Source organism: Venturia canescens, chromosome 1 (assembly GCF_019457755.1).
Source record: "Venturia canescens isolate UGA chromosome 1, ASM1945775v1, whole genome shotgun sequence".
NCBI classification, from domain to species: Eukaryota; Metazoa; Arthropoda; class Insecta; order Hymenoptera; family Ichneumonidae; genus Venturia; species Venturia canescens.
The window spans coordinates 6,214,166-6,220,760 of record NC_057421.1 but is presented as its reverse complement, the minus strand read 5'-3'; positions in this window follow the sequence as shown (position 1 = coordinate 6,220,760).

Below are 6,595 nucleotides of genomic sequence, written 5' to 3'. Positions count from 1 at the left end.
AGCAACAACGCTCCTAAACTGTCTGAAAATTTAACTGATTTTTTTTTACACTTCACTTTATAAGATGCAATCGGTTTAAAAGCGATGACATCATTTTCATTCTAATGCCTCAACTTCCTTAATCCAATTCATTAGAATTTTTCTACACGATTGTTGCCAGAATTTTGAGTTATTCCCACCACTCTAGCGGGGCTTCGAATTTTCGTTTGAAAAAAGACCACCGCGAACGGTTCGTCGTTCGAGTGTCGACACGAAAATATCAAGAGACTCGGTACAGTCTCGGATGCGAATGAATACACTGATATGTAAGCCAAGAGCGATTACGTAGGCGGGGAATGAAGGAAGCGAAGCTGAAATCAGAGGCGAGAGGAAAGCCGTCGAGTGAAACTCTCCCGTGGCGGCGATAGAGAAACGAGTGTGAAAGGGAAAATGTAGAGTTGGGAGCGAAGAGGGAGGGTGAGTTTTGCACCCTTTCGGGATAGCGACGTTCAGCGCCGTCTAGAAAATTTCCTTCTCCTGCTCAGCGACGCTTACCCTCGCGCAGAAACACACAAACAAGTGCACACAAACACAAAACCATTTCAGGCTGAGTTAAGGGGAGGACGCATCAGTGGCACGATTTTCAATTCCACTTCAATTAATTGGGCTCTGCGTTATAGTACGGGCAGACGAGACGCGATGAGCGAGCCCAGAAAGACGCAGGCGGAACGACGCTTCTGCAGAAGGCACCAGGGGCAACTCCGCACAGAGCCCGGAAAACCCCTCAAACCGAGACGCAGAAGTAGTTCTCGCGCTCGACGCTCGCTCAAGTTAATTATGGAGTAAGAAGCAATTCTGAATTATATTGCCCTCGGAAATAGTATTCGTTCCGGCGTGACCCTCTCTGTCCTGGCCCACTACTCCTCTCTATCGTCGCTCCTAACTTTTTTCTCCGACACCCCGCCGACGTCACACGACGATGTCGTTCACAGTTGACTTATGACTTCGCACTTGGGGAGAGAAAATCCTCGAGCCAAAAGCACTTTCAACTAAAAATCAGCTCCACCCTCGCTATCCTCATTGGACTTTTCCGTCGGAGGGAATTTACGAAGACAGGAATTCGGACGATCCGAAAAGTCGAGACGGGCTGCAGTAGTTTTGCCCGAATTTTGAAAGCCGGCTTCATCCTCGACAGCAATTGAGGTATTCCTTTCGCATGGGCGTATTTTTCGGTGGCGCAAATTGGGGCACTCGAAAGCGTTCCGCAACCCTTTATTTTTATCGTCGATTCCTTGAATTTTTTTCTATCCCCGAGACAGTTTGTATCGGGGAAGCTTTCGTATAAATTTTACGATTTTTCAAGTTTCGATTCTTTATTAAGGGGGTCCTCTAGTTTCTCGGGTCGAAAAAATCGATTTTTATTTTATTTTTTTCGTAAATCACATCTACAACATGTGTAGAAAATGTGTGCCAAAGGCCTATTGTATGGTCCAGGCATAGCAGATTGACGGTGAGTTGAAATTTTTAGTATAAATCACATGCGCGAACTTTCAAACGCGTTTTTCTCGAAAGACCATTTTTCGAAACGGTGAGCACGATATTTCAGTAACTACTGCACCGATCTTGTTCAAATTTGTACAGCATCTTCAATACGTTATAAGCCAGCGATTGAACTAGGATTATCACGATTGCTTCGATAGTTTTTTTTTTACGAGCGAAAAACTTGAGAAAAAATGAGTAAAAAATAGAATGTAATTTTCAAAAGTGTATAAAAAAGTCAATTTTTGTAATTCACAATTCACTCTAGTTCAATCGCTAGTCTTAAATATGAAGATTAAAATGCCGCTTGGTTTTTTTATTGCAGATAAGCAGAACAGCCGTAATTCTGGTCACCGTCAAGCACCTCTTTTACGTGATGTCTTCCTGTCGGCAGCTATAACTTTTATTCTACTGTATATTTTGATTTCAAAAAATTTGAAAAGCTTATTCAAATGTTAATAAAGATTATGCAAAAACAATGAGATTGATTGTTTCGATGGTTTGCGCGTAAAAAATGATTGAAAAAGCCGTAAAAAAACAGCCGAGAAATTAGAGGACCCCCTTAAATGTTCGATAACCTGACCTGGAATTTCGCGAATTTATTCGCACGCACTTTTACTTTACTGTTACTTAAAATCAGTTGTTTGCAGAATATTCGAGTTCGTGAAAGGAATACCTGCTTTTTGTTTCAGGAACGAATTGCTTTGCTCGCGATCCAAGAAACTTATTCGTCCCCGTCGGTGTTCTCGCTCCAAGGGATTTTCGCTTCTCATTTTCATCATCTTCAACGCTCCCTCAGGTTTGATAAACTGATAAAGTCATATCTGTGAGTGCATCTCCCAACGGAATGGTGCTAAAACACGCCGATAATAAGACCGAGTGCAATAACAATTTTGATGCTAACGTGGCCAGCCGAACGATCCAGAAATCTTAGAATGGCCCCCACCCTCCCCACACTGCTTCTCCTCATGAGCCCTATAATAATAGATATTAAGGATCATGAGAGGGAGGCAAATGCGAACATATTACACGTGCGGCTGCTTCCGATGCACCTCTCAATTCTGCCCCATCAACGATCTTCCATTTATATAGCTATAGCTACGTGGGACGCTGGATTACTCTCGATGTACGCGCCTTTGTATGGAACCTTCTGTTCCAAACTTCGCAAGCCACAGTTCCAATAACTTTTTCGATAAATCCTCAGAAAATTGTGACGCGTGACAAAAATACGTTCTACGGAACGTAGAAAATCGGTTTTGCAGTTTCGAATTTTCGATTACTCGGAATTACGACGAATTTGTAAATTTCTGACAGCCGATGATCAGGTTGGTGGTTACTGGAATGTATTTGACTCTGAAATGGGTCGGTCGACATTTCAGGTCGAACGATTCCCTATTTTTATGATAAGATTATCAGCGAAAACTGATGGAAGAGCGACTGAAATATACGCGGCATAAAAAACATCGGAATCGATAGAATTTCGGTCCTTTTTGCGTCGAATGTTTTTTGGGGAATATCGTAAAGGCACTTTTTCACGTGCTTTTATCCTTTTCCCCGAATTTTAGTAGCGCGAGGGGTTTTTCTTTCGCAAATCTGGGGAACGTTACGCGAAGCGACTTGACAAAAAGTTTGAAGAAAAAACATGAATTGCAGCTGCTTGGAATTGCTATCAAGGGATGCGTCGGTGTCTCGAGCTTGTGGGAGGAAGGGTAAGGAATTTCAAATTTATAATGCACGAAAAGTCGAGTCCTCTTATGCCCGCTGATACAGCTTATGAATTCTTGAATTTTGCCTACGCGAGTAGACAAAGTGCATTTAGCGAATGTGTGGAAAACTTGAAGACTTCGGAAGCGCCCACGAAAGTTCAAAAACTTGGGGAAATATGCGAAATGCCGAAATCTTGAGAACGAGCAATTCATGAGAAAAAAATTAACGAAAAAAAATAATCAATATTGATTATCTTCAAGGAATGTCCAATGAGCTTGAGGCAGTTCACGCACGAAACGATTTTCTTAAGAAAGTCGCGAAATTTACACAGAGTTCAAATGGCCAGTCGACTGACACGAATATCAAAGTTTAAAGGGTTCTTCTTATTGGTTGTTCAGATAAAAGTGCTTAAATATGAAGAAAAATACACAGGGGAAAAAATTCGAGACGATTGTCTTACTAGTAATAAAAATATATTACGTCAAAGATTGAACGAAATTGGTGAAACGAACACTCGTAACCACAGATTTGCTTGTTTCGGCGTTTTGTTTCTTCTTGGCTTCGGCCATTCCCGTCATTTTCCCTTTGCGTTTTCAAAAGCGATTTTTTACATAAAAACTATAATATTTTAGCCAGGGGTGAATGAAATTTTGGGTTCAGTCAGTGATGGATCCTCGATTAAATAATGGCTAGTAATTTCATTCACCAAAAGACAACTTGCAAAAATGTATTTACAATTTCTAATTAATAACTCTGACATTAATTTAGAGTGACAATATCTTTAATTAGGAAGTAAAAATCGACCCAATTTAGACACCCGTAAAATACGATTCTACGAGCATGATCTACCTTAAGCATGATCTATCCATTGCACTTAAAACACGCTGAACGTGATTTTCTTGAGTCTTTTTTTAACCAAAATGAGAACGAAAAAACTGTTATCTGAGACCCATTTAAAATTTTTATTGTTTTGAGTGCTGGACGTAAAAGCTACTTTTTTTTGCCAATTCATGCTCATTTTGTTTCTTAATAATAAAGGGTAGAAAGAGTGGAATAATGTACACAAAAAAGTGGTGGTGGAAGGGAGAAGGAAAAGAGTGAGAGAGGGAAAAGGAGCGAGAGAGAAAGTAAGCATGGCAGGTCGACACGTAGAGGATATTTGACGGACGTGCACCGCCCCGAGGGGAGCCCGATGGCCCTATCAATTTTCGCCGGTCTATAATTTGCTGCTTTCAGGTGCCAGACCGTCCGATATTTAGGTTGTAACGAGAAGCAATATATAAAACGAAAAGAGATGTAGATAGGAAGAGAGATGAAAAGCTGAGGCTCTACGTGCTCTGATTATTCGGTATTTCTGCGAGATACTCTGGCCAATCTGAACACATTTCGAACAGCTTGCTCGTCAATAAGTAACAATCGAGAGGGCCTGAAGAAACCTCAAGAAGAAAATCCCTGAAAAATTCTCGAAAAAAATCTATTTAAAGTAGTTCGGCCGTTCTATGACTAGTTTGCAACTGCTTTATGTTGATTTAATTTGAGTCTAAATGATTGGTAAAATTAATAAACATTTACATTGAGAATATTTTTATCACGAGAATGCAATAAAATGCTTTAAAAATATCATAAAAGATCAAATTTAGACTTCAATTTGACTAATTAATTATTGAGTTCGACACTTTAAATACACATAATCTAGGGAACATTTTTATTGTACGAAAGAAAGTTTATATCGTTCTAATAGCTGCGAGAAAAAAGAATGAACAATTCGTTACAAAAAATGAAGCTACTAGATGAATGAAGGCACGCGAGTCAGTCTCAAAAATAAATTTAATGAAATCCCCGCGATTCCCGAATTTGCCCAAAGTTCAATCAGCACTCCAACGTAATGACTGACATGCGCTTTCGACGCGTCAAAAACTAAAGTTTTATCATGTTTTCTTTCTTAAGGTTGATGGGTGACGGCTACGTGATTTTTGCAGCAACTATATTTTTCGAAAATTTCAAAAGACGAAACTTGCTTGAAAACAATAATTTGATTATTTTAGAAATATAATTGGTAAAGAACCAACATTTTTATACAATTTTATTATTAAATAAACGTTTCAAGAGTTCATTTTGGCTAGCGTGGTGCAGCAGCTGCCGCTGCTGTTGATGTCACGCTGTCACTTTTGTTTACAAATTTTATAGGTTATGAAGTGAGTTTACTGCCCAAAGCAGTATTGCAGTGGAGGAAAATGAAAAAATGAACGATCAAAAAGTTTACCGGGATAAAAATCGTCCTTTTGTAAAAATTTACAAAAAAACGTGGCGAAGCTAACGAACGACAAAATATGACCGAAAGGTCGAACTGACGTCACATGCGAACGTATATTGAATGCAGCGTTGTCAAACGTTACTGATCCATTTGTCGTGTAATCCGAATGATTTCTCATCAGATAGTTTTTCATATTTCAGCCGATTTTCAACGGTAAGGTTAAAAAACTAAAATACTCGTGTATTCTTGAATATCCACGAAATACAACGATCGATTTTTTTTGCGAAATCTCGGATCTGGATATAACTAACGAAAAAATTCAATAACTTTTGATGTGTGTACGGTTTTCATATGCCGGAGTGATAAGTATCAGAGAAAAGTCGATATTCAATAATTAATTTGCTGCTAAACTACACGGTAACTAGCGTCTAAATTTTGCAAATCTATCCAGTACGTATTCATTTTTCCCTACCAAAAATATCATCGCGTAATCTTGGATAACGAATATTCATCCATCTACCTTAAAAGCCCCGTAAGGTAATGTTTTGTTTTAAAGAAACCGAATCTGTGATAAATTTTCTTCACGATATAAACTTTTCCGAAGCTTGGACACCGTGCAATTTTTCACAATTAATATTATTGTGAGTTTTGCCATAAGGTACCGAGTCAAAAACTCAAAATTGTAAATGAAAAAATTCAAAATTTTGCCCCGTAAGAGGCCTCGGAACTGTGCTTATCTTTATCAGTGGACCTTAAACTATTATTTACCGAAAAAAAGTGAACCTTAACCGGACTTTATTGAACGGCCGAACTGCTTTAATCAAGTTTTTCACAGAAAAAATTGTGAAGAATCAAAAACCCAGAGAATTGCTCACAGCAGGTCAACTCGCCACGAATAAATTCTGAAATGAAGGTGAGTCAACAAGAGACTAAAAATTTCTGAACAATCGAATGTTTGATCAACTCACTCAGGAGGTTCCTTTTGAAATGTAAAGTCAAAATCTTCCTCATTCGTTCTTCCCTAGCATATTTCTAACGTCACTTTATTTCCTCGAATACACGAAGCTTGAAAACCAGATTTTTTAAAATGTTCGAGTGCATAGATCGGCCGTCGAT